This window comes from Lepidochelys kempii, chromosome 2 (assembly GCF_965140285.1).
Source record: "Lepidochelys kempii isolate rLepKem1 chromosome 2, rLepKem1.hap1, whole genome shotgun sequence".
Taxonomy (NCBI): Eukaryota; Metazoa; Chordata; order Testudines; family Cheloniidae; genus Lepidochelys; species Lepidochelys kempii.
The window spans coordinates 124,413,663-124,425,992 of NC_136381.1; the positions used below are offsets into that span (position 1 = coordinate 124,413,663).

The 12,330-nt window shown below is 42.2% G+C and overlaps 1 long non-coding RNA gene across 1 annotated transcript; it reads left to right on the forward strand.

Annotated features, from left to right (window-relative positions):
• Positions 1 to 4,035: 4,035 nt before the first annotated feature.
• LOC140905967 (uncharacterized) lies at positions 4,036 to 11,573 on the forward strand. The gene is made up of 3 exons (XR_012157007.1): positions 4,036 to 4,105; positions 8,090 to 8,161; positions 11,485 to 11,573. It is a non-coding gene; the product is annotated as an uncharacterized LOC140905967 (long non-coding RNA).
• Positions 11,574 to 12,330: the final 757 nt, after the last annotated feature.

Here is a 12,330-nt window from a genome sequence, read left to right on the forward strand (position 1 = left end):
CTACCTATATAATCTCCCAAAGTATGGCTTGCTGTGAAAGAATTGGAATCAAGTGGAAAGCTCTGAATATACTGTACTTTGCAAACTACTTTTGCGAGCTGTCTACTCTGCTCAGACGCAGTGATTGCCATTGAAATATTTACCATTTTATCGTTTGTCTAATTAACATTATTCCTGTATTCTGCAAATACTCTGATAATTTTTATTACTTACAAATGACAATTGTAAAGGTTGTAATGGCAACCACTGTACTGCATGAGTGATTTGTGGAAAGCAATTCGATATTTCATTTGAGTTTCTCTTTCCCGGTATGCAACTGCAGAGATTTTTCCTTTCCACAGCTCCAAAACCAATCAAACCATTTATTTATATATATTTTGTAAAATCCCTGTTTTTAGGACACATTGGTTCCAAGTTCTCTGCATATTAATTTTATCACATTTGCCATTTGTGGATCCTGTTTTATACAACCTCATGTCTGTGGTAAATCCAGAAAACAGTGATGGGTGCCAAAACTTTCATGAATCCCAAAGCTTTGATTATGATACACTATTCCAAAAAATGCCTCCAAAAAGGGGTTGCTTCCTTAACCATGGAAAGATTTTTTGTGAATGTTACCTCACCAGCAGGCAGCCCATATGGTGCCAAATCCTGTAAACTAGCTATAACTAGGTATAAAATTCATAGGAAAAAATGTAATTTATCACAAGTGCACAGCTGGTGTCTCCTTCTAAGTGGTTGTTTCCTAATCTGATACCAACCTGTTCACAGCACTGCTCTGTTATTGAGCTATAAAATCAATAACAAATAGCATGCATGCTCCCTTGAGAGATTAACCATTTATTTCAGCTGTGAAGAGCAAATGAAGGTCAAAACAGGGGAGTTGTTTTTTAAAAAGTGTGTGTGTGTGTGTGTGTGTGTGAGAGAGATAAAGAGAGATAAAAGGAAGGAAGGAAGGCTCCTTTGGACGAAATGGTCCTTTGGACTAAGTGCAATAAAAACGTAGCATGCTTTTTATGAGAGGAATTTTTATTTTTAAAGCAGCTGATTTTCAAGGTCAGATTTAAATGTAATTTTTCATTGTGTGTTCATAAAAATGCCTGGGTATGATTTTGGGATATATCAATATTATGTTGCTGCTCTATCACGTCGTGGCACGACACATTCAACAGCTTGTAGAGCGCTGCAAGGGGCAGACTGATAGTTTCTGACAAATACAACTCTTGGTACATGCAGAGATTGGCTCAAGTTGTCATTGGTCTTCCCTTCATTCCCTCCTCCTACCCCTGCAAAATTCCACTGTCCTCTTGCCCCTTTGAGCTGCTGTGCAATCAGAAGGAGAAATGGGAGTTAGGCACCTAAATATCTTTGAGGATCTGGGTCTGGGCATATTGCAGACTTACTTCCTATTTGGGGGATTTCTGATGTCTCCAGGTCAGTAAGGACACTTCTCTCCCCACTCAGCTGGTGAGCAGAGGCAACTGGGAGAAAAAGGGATTTCATGTCATTCTTGTGAGCAGACAATTGGAGGGAGGGGGGTTGTGGGAAGTTCTGGTATCTAAAAGCTAAGCCATATACCCTCCTCCCCCCACCATTTTGCTACAAAAATGACTGCCCTGTGTTTCAGAGGCTGCTACACTATGAATCACTGGGAAAATTCCTATCTCACGTTGGCAGTCTCACTCCTCCTCAGTAGCCTTGCTAGCCCCAAAAGCCACCTTTGTTAAGTGAAAAGACACTTTTGTAACCCTTCTGCCAGGTGGGAATCAGCAGCAACAAGGCCCGGGTTCAAATCTAGGGGTTCCTCTTAACAATGCAAAACAGAACCAGCTTGAGCCCCCATCCAGTTAACACCATACCTAGGCGCCTCTAAGAAGCAATACTTGCCCTCTCACAAGCACTGAGTCTGTGTATAACAAATGGGAACTTTTATTAAAATGGAAAGGGAACCAAGCATTAGTTTAGGAAAAAAACCCGAACCACATTCAAAAACAAGCAATCGTAAGCCAATCCGAGCCCACAGTGCATTGGGCATTGTCCTTTGCCTCGGTGGCCAGTGAATGAATCTCCTTTTAGCACACCACTCTCCTCTCCCTCCATTGCACCCCGCTCACAGTTGACTGTCCTTGGTCTGCAAAGAGCCAGAGTCCAGAGGTCTGTAGATGTGGGTTCACCTCCCACTCTCAGGGTCTGTAGGGATATCAAGCAATGCCTCAGCTGCTGCTGACACCTCTGCCACTGACTCACAATTGCAGTCGTTCACTCTACTGGCCCGCTGGCTGCTGTGGCCACCATTTTTGCCAGCACTGTCGTTTGCCCTGGCGCGGCTCTGCTTCTCTTCTGCCACCTGCCACTCTCTACAATGCCACATCCTCAGGTCCTACCACTTAACCCAGTGCTCAGTGATTTCAGTGTGTGGTAACCTCACTGCTAATGCAGGCTATGTACTTTCTTTTACTGCAGCATTGTCCCACAGCATGTCTAAAGCTCAGCAGCTCAACCCGATTATCAGCAATTTCAGCTCTACTGATCACTTAAACCAAAGACTCTTAATTGAGTCTAATCAGCTGTCTTTAAACAGTGGAGTTGGGGTGGAGGTAGATAAAATGGTGTCTAGGACTCTTAATCAGAGCCCACTCCACCCAGTAGGACCACCTGTCCCCCACCTTCTCTCTCCTTTCACTGGGATTTGGGATCCCTACCCTTTGCTTAGGGACTGTAGGTCAGTGGAGGGTGACCATGGGTGTCATGTAATGGAGGCTTGGGGGAAGCTAAGCCTCCCCAAACTTCCACTAATGCTCGCTGCCACAGCCATGGGGGCTGGGCTCAGAGCTCCTCCATGGGGCTTAGGAGGGCGTGGGCGGGCCGGCTGGTGGACCAGGGCTCGAGGCAGTTTGGACAGGCCAGCCAGGGCTCATCTGGCCATGGTGGGAGCTTTGCGGGGGGGGGGGGGGAGGGGTCCTCTGGCCCCAGCGGGTGATTGTGAGGGGTGGAAGGGATGGAGTGGGGTGGGTCCTCAGGAGGAAGAGGTAGGGCAGGGGGCTAACCTTCCCGAACGGGGGGTTCACATGCTGCCCATGGGGGTTACTCCCTCAATCAGGGCATGCGAAGCACCGTTTTGACATCTCATTTTGTCATGAGCTGGCAGAGCTTCAGTTACAGGCAGAGATAGGGAGAGTGACCCCATTTACAGTTCATCACCGGTGGCTGCTGTAGAGCAGTGTGACTTGAATCTTTCAGTTTAGCGATGCAACAGACACAGCACAAGCAGGAACGGTTCAAATTTCCCCTTTATTGCTCTTTTGTTCCTTAACTTTTACCTAGAAGGACCTTTCCTGGGTTCTAGGAGTGAGAGGGTACTTTAATTGTTAAGCTCGTGTTTGTTCATATCTTCAAAGATGGTTTTTTTTCTATTTTCTGTTCATGCTAACAACAAAAATAATCGTCAGAATTTACTGAATCCAAATCTACCGAAGTCATTCTCCTTTCACAGTACTGCCCCGACTATTAAATAATTCTTGGGACTGAAATGTAAGGTAATTCTTTACTTGTTGGAGATTGTTGCATGACCTTTGAGAAAATAAAAGCTTCATAAGCACATAAAAGCAGCTACCACATCCTGTGCTCATCAATATTGTGGTAGACTTATTTGAAAAGTTTGCTAAGTTAAGTGAAACCCAATGAATTGTATCACTTTTCTGTAACAGAGAAAAGAGCTCACATTCTGCTTGGCTGGATTCATAGGTCTCTCCCCTCTGTGAAGACCAGTTTTCCCCAACAATAGTTGCTTTTTGCTTTGAAAAGATGGAGTTATACAGACGTATAACAGGGGTAAGTGAGATCATAACCAGACATATGTATGGTGTGTAAATTCATATATATTTGCTAAAGTCACCCTTACAGCTCAGTAAGTAGTACAAAAAATTTCAATGATTTGTGTTGGAATTTTTTAATGAATATGCTTTGGCCATATTGCTTCTTATACTTGCTTTCAGCAAAGAATCAAGCAACTGTGTTTTGCTCGCATGAATATTAACTGAAGTCAATAGGAATCTTTCCATTAACTTCATTGGACATTGGATCAAGCCCAGAGTGAAGATATCAGGTATGTATGTGTATATGCTCAGGAACAAAATTTTACATTCACACCTGCAACAGATGTGGACATCCACTTTCAATTAGAGAACGGGCACTGCCATGTGCCTTTTCTGACCTATCACAACAGCTCAAATTGCAAATGATGAATGCTTATGGGAAAACATTCATGATCAAAACAGCATTACAAATATTTGCCAAATAGTGTAGTGTATAGCTTTGAACAACAAATTTGAGGAAGTTACACTCTGAAAGCAAGACTCAAGAAGCAAAAAAAAAAAAAAAAAACCACTGAATTAGTTATTTATCAGCTCTACTTAACGTTCATTGTGAAAAATTTCTCACTGCAAAACCAGTTCACAGAATGTCTATTCTTTAAGCTACACAGCAAACCAGATGTTATACTTGTATAGACAATGATGATTATAAAATTGAGACCAGATTCCTCCCTCCACCCTGTTCCAACACCCCACCATGCACAATGGGTATTTCTTAGTTCTGTGCATCCATTTAACAGTCTGAAACAATGCCACTGAGACCAGGCAGAGCGAAGCTAGTTCAGTGAGTGATACACCAAACTTAAAAAAAAAAAAAAAAAAGAAGGAGTTTTGCCAATCACAGAGTCAGGAAATGTGTTGACTTTTAAGCAGTTTAGTCCCCATGAGTACTCCGATCTTAGGAACTGCTTCCTTTGACATCTTGTAATTTTACTGCTATGACTGTAATAATACTTTCATTTATAAAGCAACACCCACCAAGATGCCCAGAGTGATGCACATACAATTAAAAATATAACAAAACATAAAATAAAGACCATAAAGATAAAAAATCATGAGGCAAAATACTGCACTGCTGTTTTGCAGCTGTAGTCACCATGGGGTGATCCTCTGTTGTGAGGTGAGCAGAAGTGCATGAAGCTTTGTCCTTCTGTAGAGGGACAGCCTCCCACCCCAATGAATTTCCTTTTTAAGAGAGGGTCTTCCCTGTTTTCTAACATTCCCAAGCAGCATAGTAGACCTGATTTTCTTCCCACTTGCACTGGTTTCACACCTGTATAAATCCACTGACTTCAGTGGAATTATTCCTGATTTATATCCATCTGAAATCAGGATCAGGTCCAATATGTCCAGTGTTTAGGAATCAAAATATTCTGGACTACTACATTCTACTCTCTGCTATGGTACTGAATCACTTTATAACCTCAGGCAAGTGACTTAGGACTAGATTCCCAAAGGGGATGTGGACTGAGCATTATAACACTTAATTTTAGGCAGCTGACCATTTAGTAGCCTAGCTCCCATCCCTCACCAGGATCAGGGTGCCTAATTTTGGTGCCTCCTTCCAGACCAGTCTTAATTTGGGATTCATAGCCAGGAATCCCCTCCTGGAGTCTGGTGCCTAAAACAGTAGAGGTCCCTCCTCCACTTATAAATGGTGATTCCCTTACAAACTTTAGCCGAGTGGTTAGAGCACTCACCTGGGATATGGGAGACCTGGATCTAATTCCCACACCAGGCGGGATGGGGAGATTGACCCAACTCTTTCACATCCTGGGTGCGTGCCAGTTTGTGAATCCTGACAGGGCTTAGGGCATGAGACAGATGGTGAGCCGGCTCTGAGCACATACAGTCAACAAAGTTTAGGTGCCTCAAGGACTTTAACAGTGGAAACTTAAGTGCCCAGGTACTTTGGGCACTTACTGAGTTAGGCGGAGGGTGAGTGGATCTTTTGAGGATTGCAGTGGTACCTAAATGTTGGACGTAGGTGCCTAAAATATCAGTTAGGTGCCTGAGTCCTTTTGTCAATTTAGACTTTAACCTCCTTGTGTTTGATTATCCTTCTGTAAAATTAGTAGAAATAATGCTCATCTCAGTGGGATGCTTTGGGGTCAGATTCTGATTCACTTCAACAAGGTAAGAAAGGAGTAAATCCACTGAAGTCAGTGGCATTAGGCTGGAGTAAAATCACTGTGAATACTTTCCCTGGTGAAGTGCTTTACAAACTACATACACTAGGATACAAAGAGCAGTGAACTGCAGCCACTCTGAGGTGGAGGATGGAAACTAACTGGTGCATAGCACTACAGTAGAGAGAAAATGTTGTACAAGGACTCCAGAGCAAATGCCTAATCATGTGAAAGTTGTCATTGGATCTATAGTTAGGCAGGACAGACAGAACCTCAGGATTTAAGGTGCTGTCTGAAAATTCACACAGAGCAAACAAGGAATTTACCTCAGAAGGATGAAGGAGGCAGTTGTGACTTTTCACATTGGAACTATGGTCCCAGGCAGTTTTGGTATCTCAAATGTGAGGCACAGACTTCTGGGTTGTCCCCACTCTAAAACAAAATGGCAGCCACAAGTTTTTAAAGGCTGCTACCACTATTAATCACTAGGAAAATTCCCATCTCATCTGGTAGTAACACTCCTCCTTAATGGCCTCCCTCGCCCAGTGTACCCCCTACATCTGCGGAAAGAAATGGCTTCCTTGTTGCTCCTCCTTATTTCCCTGAACCCAGCCATGGCCTTCGTGCTCCCGTCTCTCTCTCATTCCATTCACTTCTCACAACCCTTCTCCACAACTGTCTGCTCACAAGAATGACATGCAATCCTTGTATCTCCCCTACTTCTCCCAATTGCCTCTGCTTGCCAGCTAAGAGGGTAGAGAACTATCCTAACCGACCTGCAGACATCAGGAATCCCCAAGCAGGAAATAAAAGTCTTCAATACAGCCAGGCCCAGATCTTCAAAGATATTTAGGTGCCTCTATCTTTCACTGTGAGGCACCTAAAATCCTTTGAGGATCTGGGCCTCAGTACTAATTTATACCGTTATCATGTAATGCTAAGGCCAAAGACTTCGGGCCAGGTCCTCAGCTGGTATAAATGCCCTAGCTCCAGTGACTTCAAGAGAGCTACAGGGATTTACATGAGGATTCAATTGTTCTTTCTTTCTTTTTCTTTTTTTTTTTAAATGATAGATTCTAGAAGTAACAGGTCACCAATCCAACCTCTAGACTTTCAAACACTAAATTTACCTAAAACGTAGGCAGAATGTGGCCAGGGGAGGCAAAAACATGGGCATCTGCTATTCATCTTTTAACTTAATTACTGCAATATGATCACACACGTCACCCACACCTACAAAGCTTCCTTCCTGAAGTAGAGAAAGATGCCTATCACAGATGGGGGGAAAAAGTTATAGAAAACAGTCTTACCACAAGATACGCTCTAGTGTTCTAAGCACAACACTGGGTATCAGCAGTTCCTGAATTTTAATGGAAGCCCATGGCAGATTTGTAATTGATTTTCATGGTGCTAGTGTATTACCCTTCACCTCATTCAAATGCTATGTTATTCTCTTGTGCTGACATACTGCATTACAACTATGAACTGCGCCATTCCCTGAGAATACTATTGAGTGAATTCAGTTTGCATTTTAATTGTTTTCAGCTGTTCGCATTCTGAACTGAAACAGCACTACCCTTCCACCCCCGAGTGCAGTGGCTGATAGTGCAGAAGTTGGAGTCAGAAATAATAATGAAGTTCTTGTAGTTGGATTTGAACCCTATCATGATGACCCATAAACAAAGTCTGATGGGCTTTGCCCCTTAATGGGTACTTCAGGTGCACAGTGAGTGGATCATGAGGTGGAGATGTTGATTCCGTTTGGACTTCTGCCCTTGCAGCTACACTACCACAATCTGGGCATTATCTGCCTTTGCTGAAAAGCTCATTTCCATTTCAGCATCTGTTCATGCACGGAAGTCTGTCTCTGCCACTTTTGTGGTATGTCTAGTGTAATTTCCCCACTTCTTATTGCATGTTTGTTGCTCTCCTCTTGCTTTCTGCAACAATCTCACACACTCTTCTGATGCCCCTCGTGCCAAACCTATATCTGCATATAGCCAGGCCCTTGCCTCAAACATTTGAAATATCTGTTCTAGCAAGAGATGGTCTTCATTTTAGGCATAAACTAATCTCCTTCTCTCACAGGCGCTGTGTGATAATCCTACATTTTCTGCTGTCATTTATCCAAATCATAAATGCAGAATCATGAAACCAGAGGTAAGAGGAAATGTTATATATCATAAAGAAGTTAATTCCCTAGTATTTTAAGATCCCTGCATTCTTATTTTTCTCATACACAGTTTTGAGGGTCTTTCCTATTTTGTGTCCAGTACTGGGAGATTATAGCCCTGTATTTTCAGAGAATTTCATAGGGATTTAGCTACATACTGTAACTCCCATTGACCTTATTAGGAATTATGTGCCTAAATCTCTGTGCAAATATTGGAAAATGTAAGGTTAAAGTGGCTTTTTTTATGGTTTTTTTGTCTTATCCTCTTTTTGTTCTTTGAAAACTCTCACCCACCCCTCCCCAAAATGATAAAAGTAAATGCCTTTTTATAGTAAACTTACTGTAAACTACCTGAACATACACTAAGTTCTACAAAAAGAAAAGGAGTACTTGTGGCACCTTAGAGACTAACCAGTTTGAGCATAAGCTTTCGTGAGCTACAGCTCACTTCATCAGATGCATAATGTGGAAACTGCAGAAGACATTATATACACAGAGACCATGAAACAATACCTCCTCCCACCCCACTCTCCTGCTGGTAATAGCTTATCTAAAGTGATCACTTTCCTTACAATGTGTATGATAATGAAGTTGGGCCATTTCCAGCACAAATCCAGGTTTTCTCACCCTCCGCCCCCCTCCTCCCCAAACTCTCTCTCCTGCTGGTAATAGTCCATCCAAAGCGACCACTCTCTTTACAATATGTATGATAATCAAGGTGGGCCATTTCCAGCACAACTAAGTTCTACGTAGACGAAAATCTTTAGGTGTCTGTAGCCACACAGGATATTCGTTGTTCCAAGTGGGTGAAATGCCTTTGAAAATGAAAACATAGTCAGGCTTTATAGGCCATTGCATTTTTAGATGGAGTCACATACTCTACCCAGTCTCAGACTATGCCCAATCCAACTGCTGTATGTGCCAGCCAAGCTCTTTAAATGTTAGAGCATGCTCCTTCTTCCAATGCTATATTAACATGGAAACCAGTTAGCCAGAAGTGAATTTGTGATGACTTGCAGACATCAGGAATGAAAATATCCTAGATGACAGCTCAGATGCCAAGGAAAGCTTGTTGGGCTAAAGATTTCCCACTTTATAACATTGGAGAAGAGAACAGAAGGTTAAGGCCTTTTGGCTCTAAGTCCATTCACTTTTCTTTAAGATATTGTTCTTTTGTGTATCTCGTGGACTATTGCTCAGTTTCACGTTGTAGCCATATTTCCCATTTGTTCCACAGTCTCCATCAATATAGTAAACTAGAGCTGGAACACCCAGGTCTGTATTTGTTACACAGATTTTCTAAATACCGCACTTTTGATTAGTGTAATTCATTCCTTGTTTGCGTGCCTCTGGTTTCATCAACCAATCACCAGCTCCATCAAGTGCTGAGCAAAGGTATATGGCCCCACCTCAGAAGAACGATTCACTTTGAAACCTTTGCTGGTGTTACTCATGCAAGACTCCCAACCAATTCAAAGCAGCAGGCTTCATGGTATCTTAACATCCAGTACTAGGGCTGACTGGAAAACAAGAATTTCACTTTATAAAAAGTTTTGAGGTGCTGAAATTTGTTTTTGTCCTGCTCCTGAATGAAAATAAGACCTTTCAACATTGTTCATGAAAGAACAAGATAGAGTGATACCTCAGAATGGGGATGAGGAAACTCACTTAGGATGTAGGACACCCAAATTCCAGTCCCTGTGCTGCCTAATTAAGATTAGGAACTCAACCCTATTTCTTCTACATGCCACACAAGGGCCCGAATCACCAGACTATAGTCAGTTTCTCTCTCTCTCTGTCTTCTGTTGGAGCTGACCTCTTAGTGAATATTGAATTATTTATACAGAGACACAGAGAGGTGAGTGTCCTAACAACTGGGCTACTGGTTGATCTGAGGTTGCTCTCTTTTCTCTCTCTCGTCCTGGACCTAACAAACCTTTCCAGTGCAAATTTCTACAAAGTTTCAATGTCAAGAAATCAGCATTTGATGACAAAAAAGACTTGTCAAAGAAAAAAAAAATCCTGACCAGCTCTACCCAATAAATCATTTTCATCTCTCCTGGCAAGAAAAGGACCAGGTCAATAGCCCATGACTTCTTTTCCCAATGGGCTGCAGTAGAGCTACTCACTTAAGTGACCAGGTAAACTTCTGAGTTATCTTCCACCTTCTGGCCCCATCTTGGCTAGGGAAAGACTGGGACATATTGGCATGTTTGGACTGTGCACTGAGGTTAATGAGTCTCTGCAACAGCTGGTTCTGGAACTATTGCATATGTTGCTATTGGACTTCAACCTGGCCCTGCTGCCATTCTTGTTGGGCTTCCTGCTGCTTCATAAATTGCAAGAAGGTCATTGTCTTCTGCCGCTGGGTTGTTCCTAGGGTTTCAGGTGGAATCTTTCTCTCCCCTCCCTTGTTGCTACTGTACAGAGGGTATCACCAAGCATTTTCACATCCCAATAGTGTGAACAAGCCACACTTGCCAGCAAGAGTCAGCAGGACTAACTCAGCAGCTTTAGCAGTGCTAGAGGCCTTAATAACAGGGTGGATCAAGAGAAGAATCTTACATTTCTATCCAAGTTTGTAGAACCTGCTACTCCATTGCTGGCACTCATATCTGATGCTATTGTATTTGTATGAAATTGTATACATATAGGCCCAGATTTTCAAAGCTACCTAAGGGAATTTGGATGCTTGAGTTCTATTAAAATGAACATGTACTGGGTGTCTAAATCCCTTAGACAATTTGAAAAATTTCAACCAGTGTCCTTTCCTGAGAAGATATTCAAAAAAGTAACATGTTAATAGCAAATATGAAAAGGAAAAAAAATATAATCAGGAAAAAATATGATCAGGAAAAAAAATTCTGTGCCATACAACAATGGCAAAAAATATTAAAATGTAGAAGTGCTCAGACCTGTCACTTTAAAAGAGATTGGATTATTTTTTCCCATTGCTATTTTTTTCTAAAACCTAGTGTAGCTGACCTTTGTGGCTCAGTGGTATGGGACCACCACTGAGATAATGTTATTAATATCTTAGCACAGCTACATTAATAATCCAAATGAAACACAGTTAAACATGGTCTTTCCAACTTTCCCAATGACTTGGCACCAGCAGCATGCGTGGTAGGTGCAGGTGACCTGTTTTCAACAGCTGCCTCAGATTTCCTGACTCCCCGTGGTGGAGCAGGGAGAAGAGGTGATGAATGTTGGCTGCACTGATATGGATTGATACTATGCTCAAGACAAGTTATTTCTGTATGCCCTTTTTGGGGTCAAGAGAGTAAGCCTGGTCTGATCTTATTTACAGTGAAGGAACCGTGGATGCTCAGCACCTCTGAAAACCAGTGCAAGATGGCTTACGTGGACACTAAACCCAAAATTGGAGGCATCCAAATTAAAGGAGAGCTCTGAAAAATTGGGCATAAGTGATTTGCTGAAGGTCACAAAGGAACTCACTGTCAAAGCTGGGAAGAGAATTCAGAAGTTTCTGGCTTCCAGTTCTATGCTCGGACCATGAGATGTTTTGCCTCTTTACATTAGACACACATTATATTAAAATATGTCATTCATATATAACCACCCCTCCTCCAGGCCACTAATGAAATTGTTAAAGATCCAAACACTGATTCCTGTGGCACACGGACACCTCTCCCAACTGGACACATTTTAAATTTATCAATCTCTGCTCCTTGTGTTTCATTTTTGAGATACCATGCTGAAGAATGGCAGCATTTGGTATGTAAGACAGCACATTAAAAGTAGCAGTGTTGAGAGCATAAACATCAGTTGTGCTCCAAGAACTTGGCACAGTGGAGCCAATAGACAAGGCTGAAAGTAGAAAATTACATGCCCAGAAGTGAGGAAGAAACCCTGAATAAATCTATCCTTTAGTTTTGTCTTATTAAGAATAGTAATTCATAAGCCTTGGTTGAAATGTATTTGTTCTCCATGCGTGACAGCTTTAAGTTTCCATATAAATACTGATATGAACAGATGAGCCGGTTCACGGTAAGTTATGGTAACCCTCTACCCCAGCTTGACTCTTCATTGCCTCTGTGAACCCATAGCTTTAGCTCAAAAGGAATTTTAACTCAAAGGAATGACTTGATAAAGGTGCTTTTAAAGCAATTAGGCTAACATGGCCATAAACCAC